Consider the following 12,119-nt stretch of genomic DNA (forward strand, 5'->3'; position numbering starts at 1 on the left):
GGAACACCAAATAATCAATGCTGCTGTATTCAGAAGACAACAGAATGATATATTTGAAGTGCTTAAAGATTAAAGAAAAAGTAAAAACTTTTCTAGAATTCTGTGGTTTAACAAACATATGGTAAAACCATAACATGAAATAGTACTCAGCCATCAAAAGGAACCAACCATTAATAGATGGGACAACTTAAATAAACCTTAAGAGAATTATGGTGTATGAAAGAAGATAATTTCAAGTGAATACTTTATGATTCCATTTATATAATATTCATAAGATGATATTATTATAGAGAAAGAAAACATATGTGTGGTTGCTAGTGGTTAAAGATGGGGGTAGTTGAGGATGCCTTTAAAGAAATAAGAAAGGGAAAAGGAAAGAAATAGGAAGAAAGGGATTTTAAAAGGGAGCTTTTGATGATAGTAGTTTTGTAACTTAATTGGGGTAGTAGTTACATGAAGCTACACATATAATAAAATTGCATAGATTTATACACACATCCACACAGAGAAACATACACAAATGTGTGAATATGTAACTGGTGAAATCTGATTATACAAAGTGGATTGTACCAATTGTGTCTTTGATGTTGTACTATACATACAGAAGGTATTAACTTTAGAGGAACCCGAGTGAAGAATGTATGTGGCCTTGCTGTCTATTTATTAGTTACTTCCTTTGAATCTATAATTATTAGATATTATAATAAATAGTTTTTGAAAAGTGAGGCACATAGAGATGAAGGATAAAAAAGGGAGCCTAGATTTTTATATGAAAATAAAATATCTTTCAAAATAATGAAATACCAAATTAAAAAAGTTGACAGGATCTACTATGACCATTAGATCTGAAGTATAAGAAATGTCAAAAGAAGTTATTTAGCTCAAACAAAAATAATATTAAATAAAATCATGGATCTATGCAAAGGAATACAGCTCCAGAGTTGGAAAATATGTGAGTAAATGTAAAAGACATTTTCATATTTTTAATCTCCTTGAAAGATAATTATCTATTTAAAGCAGAAATAACCGTGTGGGATTTAGAGCACAGGTATAAAAAGTCTGTGCCAACCCTAGGACAAAGGATATGAGGATACTGGATAAACTTGGACAAACTGGGACCAACACTAGGATAAAGGATATAAAGGTGCAAAGGAGGAATACTGATAGAAATCTGTAACAATCTCTTCCCTTTAATACACTTTTGCTAAATCTTCCTCCGGTAGACATTGTGGGCAACCTCCCCACCAGTTTTTGGCCACTATATTTTCTGAATTTAAGCAAAATGTATATAAAATAATTTTACTATTAACAATTTATATGCAAAATTGTTATACTATCAACTTACGTTAATAAATAGGGTTGCATCAATTAGAATAATTATATGTATTATAAAAATTCAACTTTAATTGAAATGCTGTATATGTTAATAGTATGCCCTTGAGCTACTCAAGAAACAGTTTTGAGTTTTACATAAGCCGTTGAGGGAGTGTGAAAGTGAAGTCAATAGACTTCTTGAACAAGGGAATTCCGCTCATCAGTATTCCATTTTGCAGTTACTATACTTGAACATAGATTAGAGAAGATTCTTTGTGACTGTTAATCATTAACATTTTTTGTTTTAACGTAAGGTCTAGTGATTCTTCACACTGTGAATTTTATGAGTTGAATGAATATGGACACTGTTCGTACTACATTGTATTAAAAGAATTATCAATAAAAATAATGTTTCAGTATTTCTGTGAAAATATATAATCATGACACAATTTGCATAACCTGACTTTGAACCATCAGAGCTGTTTCGGTTGGGTACCACAACAGGTAATTTAGGTTCATATTGGTCACTGCACTCAATTTATACAAATGTTTTGAAACTTTATCATTTGGTGGTCCAGATAGACCACTAAGATAGCTAAACTGAGTAGTTTAGCAGAGTCACAGCTCATTTGTATATGTTTATACTAAGCAACCAGTAATAGAAATGTCAGAGAATAAAAATGGTCACTGCAAGTATACAGGCCTTGTCTGTATGTCAGTTCAGTTGAAAGTGATTTGGAGAGTTCACAAGCTTATTTGATAACAATAAGACTAAAGAACTGAAATAAAGTTTCAGGTCTGTTGCTTATATTTTGTTATTCTGCTCTGATAGAGAGCCATGCAATGGATGTGGTTAGTGGAAGTATAAATGAGGAAAAGGGTGGTTCTCTTCTGTGCATCTTATCTTAGCAAGTTAGAAATATACAATATGTGATCTCTATGTAAACTATGTTACCTAAATTATTTGAATACATCATTAATTTAGCAAACCTTTTAAAATGCTTTCTATGCTTCTAGAATATAAAAACACTTGGATTGTTATATTTGGTTTAATCACTTCCCTAATTTCCTGTGCTTTATAGAAAAAAGTCATAATCCACTGAACCAAGCATGTAAGACCCATCAAACTCTGATTTTGGGTAACTTGTCCCTTCATTATCGTTAGTCAACTTTGGCTCTAGCCTTCGTTAGTCATTCTTTCCTTAAGATGATGTTTTTGAAACAGTTTCTTAGCATCCTAGGGTTTTGTTTTGTTTTGTTTCCAAAATGGCAAGGGCTCCATTGAATGGTGGGGTTGGGGTGGGGTGGAGGTGATGAATGGGTGGAATTTGCTTCCCCTCACACCAACCGAAGAGATAGCTTTTTTCCCCCCAAACTCTGTATTTTTTGCTGTTTCATTTCCTGCCCTAATTTTTATTCTGGGCATTCTTTGGGTAAAAAAGAAGATTCTATTTTTAAAATTTAGATTGAAAGTATGCATTCGGTAAATTTCTCCCTTTCTACTTATTCACATCAGCTTATATGTTTCCTACAGTTTTCTCAATCTCTTGAGAGAGTATGGATTTATTATTTTGAAGATGCATACTTTGTTTTTAGATCGTTTAAAAGTGATACATATGTCAGCAAGGATCTCTAAGCAATTCATTCATTGCATAAATATTTATTTAATGATAACTAAGTGCAGGCACTGTTCTAGGTGTTGTACATACACCAGTGATTTAAACAAAGACTCTTACCCTTGGAGACATTATAGTCCAGCAGGAAGAATATGGATACTTCACCATAAGCATAAATAAGTAAATAATATACAGTACTAAGTTAAAAGGAGAAAAGTGCCAGGAATAAAAGAAAAGGTAGAGTAAGGATAAAAGGGAATAGAGCTTATTGGTGTAGAAAGATTGAGGAAAGTTTACAATTTTATGTAGAATAGTCAGGAATAGACCTCATTTAGATGGTGACAGATAAGCAAAGACTTGAGAAAGATAGGTTAATAATCTGAGGAGAGAACATTACAGGCAAAAAGAACAAGAGCAGTTTGCGGGGAGCAGGTTCACTGAGAAGAGTAAGATTACTGGAAAAGGTCATTATCCATCCAGTGAAATGAACATTTAGACATATTTTCTGTTTCTTATCTCTACACATAATCATAAATGTTAGTGCTGAAGGGAATCACAGAGATCAAATCTTAAGTGTTTACTTTAGAGGAAGGAAATAGTTCCAAGAGGCTAAGTGACACCTAGTGGCAAAACAGGACTGACTCTAGTTGCTTATTCTGTAGCCATTTGATGCTCTGAGGCTTCTAAAATGGTTGAAATGCTTTTTTTTTTTCTTTTTTGGAGTGACAGCTTTTAATAAAGCCTTGGACAAATCTAAGTAAATTGCTTTCACTTGAAGGATACCTGGCTTGCCTATATTTAATGCCAGATCTACTCGATGTTAAATTGTTGTTTTATTTGCAATAAAGAGCAGGTGGATATGTGAAATCCGTCATGGACCTGAGTCCCCTGCGACCTATAAAAAGCCCTGTGCGCTGGAGGCACCGTGTTAAAGCAAGTTCTGATCACTGTCTTTAAATTATCCAATGTACCCATGCTCAGAAGGAGTAACAGCTTATTTTTTAACGCAATCTCTTGTAAAACATTTGATTCCCATATTGATTTTTTTTTTTTTTTTTTTTTGCTGAAATATAAAGGTGTGGCCAGTTTGAAATGATAAAACATGAGTGTAGCTACTAACATCTGGTGTTATTTTTGGAGGAAAACATACATTTATATGAGTACCTTTCCTCATTGCATAGGAGAAGAACTACACATGTGTTAGTCTTATTAAATATCATTGTTGACATGTTGAAAACAACAAAGAAGAATACTTACAAATCCAGTAAGGAGCTAATGTATATAATTGGTTGCTGTATGTTATGAACAATAACAAGTAGAAAGTACGTGAATTATATAGAAAAGGTATATAATGTCACGCATTTCTGAAAATATATGTCAACATAAAATAGATGCAAGTAATATGGAAAAACCCAACGATGTAACAGATATTTTCATTTTTACAGTGAATAGCCATATATTTTTCCCATTTGATAATTATTTTCTTCTATAATGAATATTTTTAAGTAAATGATAATACTAATATCCAACTGAAAGTTAAAATTTAACCTCTCAGAAATGAAAAAGTAGGTAAGAGATAAAACTATTAAAAAGAGGTTAAATTCTCAGTAGACATATTTTTTGTGGATGATAGAAGAGTATTACACATCACCAGAAACATAAGAAAATTTAATGCCTTCATTAAACAAGTTTAATAAGCTTGAACTTTTAGTGTCTGCAAGGCCAAATGATGAGTCTACCTACACTCTCATCACCCTGTACAGCTACCAGATGCAAGTTGCAAAAATTCTCAGAACTATATCAGAGTGGCAATGGGTTAAAAACATATAAATTCTTAAGAGATAGTAAAATTATCTCTCTTTTTTAAATTATTCAATACCATATAAACAGTCTGTCAACAGAATGGTATGCCTGAGGAAGAGTTAAGCATAATAGGGAGTATTCATTAGGATCAAATATAAGTTGGCGATATTTATTTAGAACCCACTCTCTCATAGAAAAGTGAATTTACGAACTATCATATTGATTAATTAATATAGATAAGTGTAATAGATTTAACTTTATATAATACAGGGCTTGGTCCTGTGGATAAAAGTGATGAATAATATCTTGTCTCTGCTTTCCAGAAATCAGGAAGAATGTAGTGAAAGCTATACGTACAAAGTAATCACAGTAATACATTTTAAATGTTTTAATAGATATTTAAGTCAAATTCCTAGAGTAGTGAAGTTGAATTAACAGTCTGCAAATGTTTTATGATAATGATAAAAAGAACAACAGACAACAGATAAAAACAACAACAATCTTTACAATAGGTAAAGATTTCAGTGGTTGAAACTTTTCCCTCACAGTCTATTTCCTGCTCCACTTGTCAGTAGGAAGATCTATGTGAGATTACATGTGATAAAATTTAGGCACAAATTAAAGCTAAGAAGACAGTTCCAGCAAGTATGAAAAATTTGCCATTCCTTTTTTTCAGATAAAAAAATGTAATATAAATTTATACTAGTATCAGTTGTCTCTTCAATGTTTTGTAATCGAAGGAATATGGTCCCTTAAAAGCACAAAATATGTCTTCATGATAATTTTAAACAGTTACTTTTTATTTTTTATTTGACACTCTACTAAAAAATACTTATAAAATAAATCTGTACTACTATAGCTTCAAAAGTGTCCTACATACCGAATTATTAGGCTGTTAAAAAGGATGTACTTCATGATTAGATATATTTTCATTCAAAGCGTCAGTTTATCCATTTAACTTCCAATGTTATGTTAAGATCTTTAACAAACATAAAAATTACTGAGCTACCAACTATTACAGCACCTTTTATTTTGATTTCTATTATAATTCTGTTTTGTAATTCTCAGTAAAATTTTCTAATTCTATGTCTGAATTGTTAATATTATTGCAATCTCATCACCTGTGATTTCATTTTTAACTGAAGAGATTCCAGTAAAAAATCAATAATGTATAAAACACATGCATTTTGAATATATCTTCAAAATATTATAATACTAGATAGTAAGTTAAAATTTACTGTAATTTTAGGCTTTGTTATTTCATGTAAAATATGTCCATATTTACTGTTTTGTTTTCTAAAACCATATTTCAGTATTTCCATTGCTTAACCCTCAGTTAGGATTCTTTGATTATAGGAAACAAAGAAATCAAACTCCCATTAGCAAAAGTGCGTTTTTTTCCCCCTGACTTGGGAAGACTAGAAATAATGTGTTTTTAAGCAAAACTTGATGCAGATACTTAGAGAAATTATCAAAATCCATTCTTCCTGTTTTCCTTTCTCTCTTCCACTTCTCAGTGTGCTGAGAAAAATGTGGTTGATAATTCCTGATTCTCATTCAGCAGGCTGTATTATCCAAATCTGCCTTTTCCTTAAGCTCCTAAAATGAAAGAAACATATATCTGGGGAAGAATAAAGATCTGTCTTAATTTAACAAAGGCACAACAGAATGTGATAACTGAATGTCCTGGAACACATTCTCAAACTTAACTTATGGCTGGGAAAGAAATATACTAGGAAGGCAGCCCCACCCCATTCACATGAATAGATGGGAGGAAGGAACAGTTATGCAAAGAAGGAAGGAGGGAGTCTCTGAACAGACAAAATCAACTCTGTTATATTAAAATATAAACTTCAAAAAGTTAGAAGCATGAATGATAAGAATAAAAAATAAACCTGTCAACCATTTATTAACTAAATCGGTAATTAGGAGACTAATGAGATGGTATAGCTGATTCAAATATCACTTGAAGAAGTGAGATACATATAAGTACATTAAAATGGCATGCAGAAATAAGGTGTTTTTAATAAAGAAATTTACAGTTAATACTGTTATCTTTCCTACTAGAAAAGAGACATTTACATTACATTACTATTAGGCCTATAATCAGTTGCTTTGCTACAAGTAAATATCAATGAATAGAAAATCAGACCAAGGTACATATGAGATAATCCTCATATGGACCTATTAGATAACACCCAGCACAACTGAAAGAACAATCCACAATCCCATTGACCTGTTTCCAAATCTGGATATTTTTTTCTTAACAGGTGAAATATGCAAAACACATAATTTGGAGTCGAGGCTTTCTTTTTCTAAACTTGGCTTATTACTTTAGACCAGGCACTGAATTTCTCTGATATCTTGTTCTTCACATCTAAAATCTGTCTACCAATCTTCAAATACATTGTTTCATAGGAAGAACAATTATTTTAAACTATGGTATGCATAAACTTATTATCATTATACAAAACAACTTTAGTGCTCTTCTATTCCAACTCTACTCAGACCTAAACAACAGATACATTTTGGTAACCATTATGTTTCAGGTACTACACTATGCTAGAAATACACAAGTGGTTAAAGTATGAGATCTTCTCTAAGTAATGTGAGGTCAATTATAAAGAAAAATGTGTAAATGAGTATTATGTTATAGAATTGCAAGTGCTATAAAGAAATCTATGTAATAATTTTCAAATGGGATTGAAGCTGGAAATTGGACATCATCAGTCCTATCTCAGTGTTTCAAGGTGAGGGATAAGTACTGATGGGGACGACCCCTGAACTCAGGAAAACAGATATGTGTGGTAATAAATGTAGACAACCCTTAGCTCTCGTTATCTGTCTTCCTTGTTAGATGGTAAATTTTGAGGACAAGCAATCATGTGTCTTTTTTTTTCAGTGAAACATCTCAAGACTAAGTGTTATGATAGCAAGTAGGTGCTCAATATTGTTCAATGAATGGGTTATAGCAAAAAGATCAACATAATCAGCGACACTCATTTTATAGCTTAGTGTTCAATAATATTTAGTGATTCAAACTGAAAGTGAAACAAAACCTTACTGTATACAATAGGAGTTATATATACTTAAAAATATAGTGAGAACATCCCAAAGAGTTATAATTAAAAAAAAAATTAAGGGATTAAGTATAGCATGATTTATACTACATATTCAAAGATGCACATGTTATACTATTAACAATATATTTTAAAAACAATATTCAGTGTGGTAGATTTATTCCATTTACTTCCATAAGGAATGAATCAAATTTATTTCTCACTTTCCATCACCAGGTAACAAATAGCCCTCAGATGCTTGTCAAAATCCTAAACCAAACATCTTAACTGGTGGAAACTATTTTTAAAAAATTATGGGATACTATCTCCAGTTTCATGGCCTGACTTGATTTGATGGAAACAAAAATCACCTGGAAATGATTTTTTCCAGCTGGGAACATCTTTCAACACAGTTCTTTTCCCTTCCCTGTCAGATCTCATTTTATTCCTATATCCTTAAACACTTCAGTAACTTTTTTGCTCTGTTTCCATTTATGAGCATGCCAGTGACATCCACAAGTTTCTTCTCATCTCACTTTTGATGTTCCTATATAATTTTATGCCTCATCTTTTTCAGCAAGCACAGGGAATACTTTCAAATACTTTTTTATGTCTTCCTCAACTTCAAATTGGCAAAATGTATTGTGCAGTGAGGGATATTCTACTTAAATTAGCAATTCATTTTATTTGATGTTCTAACCATTAGTTTTAAGTGCCTTAATTATTTTACCCTTTTTCTGTAAAATTTTAATAAGTGTAGGTATGTATTTTTATAAGAATTATTTGCTTTCTTATGATTATTTATCTAAGTTGAGATCATTATTACAGCATCTTAATTCACCGTTGCACATAACTCGCCAACATTCTAATAAAATAAAGCAAATGAAATGTAAATTGGTATAACTTTTAAAGCTCTAAACATTGTGTTTGTTGGAGACAGATATTTTTCTTATAGTTTCTGTAGTCTTGCTTTCAGACAGAATTAAATATTCTTAGACATGAATTTAATTTAATACTCATTTTCTGCTTTTGGTACTGTTATATTAGGCCATTGCCTAATGAGAACAAAATTATTTTCATTTTTATTCTTTAAATAATTTTGTATATTCCAAACCAGAAAAACATCTTAAGGAAATTATCAAACTTCCTCTTGTGTTTTTTGTACACAATAGAAATATATGTGTTATTATCCATCATTCATGAATCAGTGCAGTCTTTAGATTTTTCCCTATGAAATGTTGATAATGCATTTGACTAAAGAAGCAATAGAGATATATCATCTGTTTTCATTGCTGAGAAAACGAAAACAATATCTACAAAAATAATTAAAATATTTTATAAATTAAAATATTTTATAAATCAAAATGTCTTTGGCTGTCAACAAAAAAGAAGAGGAGGATTTACATATAAACTTCATTTATAAGTAGAGTGTCTCACCAAAGCCAAGTATATTGCTCGGGAAATATCAAAGTTACAATGTTAAAATATGGCTCTATGTTTCACAGCCATTAGCCCACAACTTTGATATTTTAAATTAGTAGCTCAATAACATTTGGTGATTGCCACCCATTGGGTGCAGCTTCCAAAGGGGGCTTGATAAGTAAGGGAGTACTACGACTCTATGGAGAAATTGGGATAAATGGATAGTTGGATGAGGGATTAAAACTAACTTTTGGTGAACTACTTCATAGCTGGGACTGAGCTTACAAAACCTTTTAATCAACTGAAGGCTCCTTGAGGTCACTTTTCTCCCTCAATTTATATTACTTAGGATACTCACAAAACATATCTACTCTTAATTTGTAAACTTAGGATACTCATAAAATATATCTACTCTTTCTAAATTATAAAATATGTAAGTGATCGGAATTTGAATATGGACAACTTGAAATTTAAATCCAGGCCACTTTGTCTTTTTCTTTTATTCTCGCCTTAAGGATGCCTAATTTGTCCAGCTGTCTCAAACCATCTTTCTTGTCTCCATATATCACCCTTAAATTGTTCTTTTACTCGAGGATTGATAGTGTAATAATAGTGAGAGTGCTTTCTTTCCCAGAAACATTTCATTTAAAGGTAAATCCTTGTACTAATGTCATCAGCTGGTAAATGAGGAAGGGCTTAATTTGTTTTGGAGCTTTATCTGGCTCTGTTTATTATAGTCACATTTCTTATTGTAGGGCCAACCATCCACTTCATATAGACACCTGAATTTTTATACCATTCTGCTAATAGAATAATCAATATAGCTAATTAATTTTAATATCAAGTTTTGCATGAGGAAACCATGCATTCAGTTCTGAGCTCCACTAACTTCTACCTTTGTGAACTTTTGAAATTTATTTGAATTCTCAGAGCATCCATTGACTCTGTTGCTTCATGTGTCAAAAGATTCCCTCAAATCATTGTTTGGGGAATTTGTGACAATATATTCAAAAGTGATACAGTTTATTATGATTAAGGGCACCATGTACACAGGAAAAAATATACTAGGGAACAAATAAACCCACTATGTACCAGGCGTAATTCAAATCTAGGTAGTAGATGCCAAAAATGTCTTTTGATTAAGATGTAACTTAAAACAATATTCCCAGGGATTTAGCATGGAAAGAGCCAGTGTCATCCCCATCCTTCCTTCTCTTCCTTTCTTCCTTTATTCTGTTTTCCTTCCTAACTTCCCATTTTCATTTGACATTTGTAACCTTTCAATAAAAGTCCTAATTAAAATCATATTTAATCATAGCTGAAAAAATAAGTGTTCAAGGAAGTATAGTTAATAACCAGAAAATGGACAAGAAAGTTGTTGAACCTTCTCTCCACATATAAAATATAACTTTTATATATATACATGCATATATATACACACACAAATATATATATATATATAAGCATAAAGATGGATTTCTATTGCTACTTTGACCTATTTATCTTATGTGCTAAAAACACAATAATTGATTTACAATAGGACTATAGAGTATTGTGAGACCTGAAAATGTAATTCCTCTTCATTATTCTTATTTATTAATTTTTTTGGTGTAGGCATAGAGAATAATTGTGATAGAATAAGTTTTTAAGATACCTGCAGAGCAATACGTGGTGCTGGGAAAATTGGACAGCTACATGTAAAAGAATGAAATTAGAACAGTCCCTAACACCATACACAAAAATAAACTCCAGATGGATTAAAGACCTAAATGTAAGGCCAGACACTATAAAACTCTTAGAGGAAAACATAGGCAGAACACTCTATGACATAAATCATAGCAAGATCCTTTTTGACCCACCTCCTAGAATAATGGAAATAAAATAAAAAAATAAACAAATGGGATGTAATGAAACTTAAAAGCTTTTGCACAGCAAAGGAAACCATAAAACAAAAAGACAACCCTCAGAATGGGAGAAAATATTTGCAAATGAAGCAACTGACAAAGGATTAATCTCCAAAATTGACAAGCAGCTCATGCAGCTCAATATCAAAAAAGCAAACAACCCAATCCAAAAATGGGCAGAAGACCTAAATAGACATTTCTCCAAAGTACACATACAGATTGCCAACAAACACATGAAAAGATGCTCAACATCACTAATCATTAGAGAAATGCAAATCAAAACCACAATGAGGTATCACCTCACACCAGTCATAATGGCCATCATCAAAAAATCTACAAACAATAAATGCTAGAGAGGGTGTGGAGAGAAGGGTACCGTCCTGCACTGTTGGTGGGAATGCAAATTGATACAGCCACTGTGGAGGCTGTATGGAGGTTCCTTAAAAAACTAAAAGTAGAACTACCATATGACCCAGCAATCCCACTACTGGGCATATACCCTCAGAAAACAATAATTCAAAAAGATACATGTATCACAATGTTCATAGCCAGGACATGGAAGCAACCTAAATGTCCATTGACAGATGAAAGGATAAAGAAGATGTGGCACATACATACAATGGAATATTAGCCATAAAAAAGGAACAAAATTGAGTTATTTGTAATGAGGTGGTTGGACCTAGAGTCTGTCATACAGAGTGAAGCAAGTCAGAAAGAGAAAAATACTGGATGGTAACACACATTTACGGATTCTAAGAATATCGTACTGATGAACCTAGTGGCAGGGCAGGAATAAAGATGCAGATGTAGAGAACGGACCTGAGGACGCAGTGGGGGAAGGGGAATCTGGGACAAAGTGAGAGTAGCATTGACATATATACACTACCAAATATAAAATGGATGGCTAGGGCATCCCTGGTGGCGCAGTGGTTGAGGGTCCGCCTGCCGATGTAGGGAACACGGGTTCGTGCCCCGGTCCGAGAAGATCCCACATGCCACGG

The sequence above is a fragment of the Delphinus delphis genome, chromosome 2, assembly GCF_949987515.2.
Source record: "Delphinus delphis chromosome 2, mDelDel1.2, whole genome shotgun sequence".
NCBI classification, from domain to species: Eukaryota; Metazoa; Chordata; class Mammalia; order Artiodactyla; family Delphinidae; genus Delphinus; species Delphinus delphis.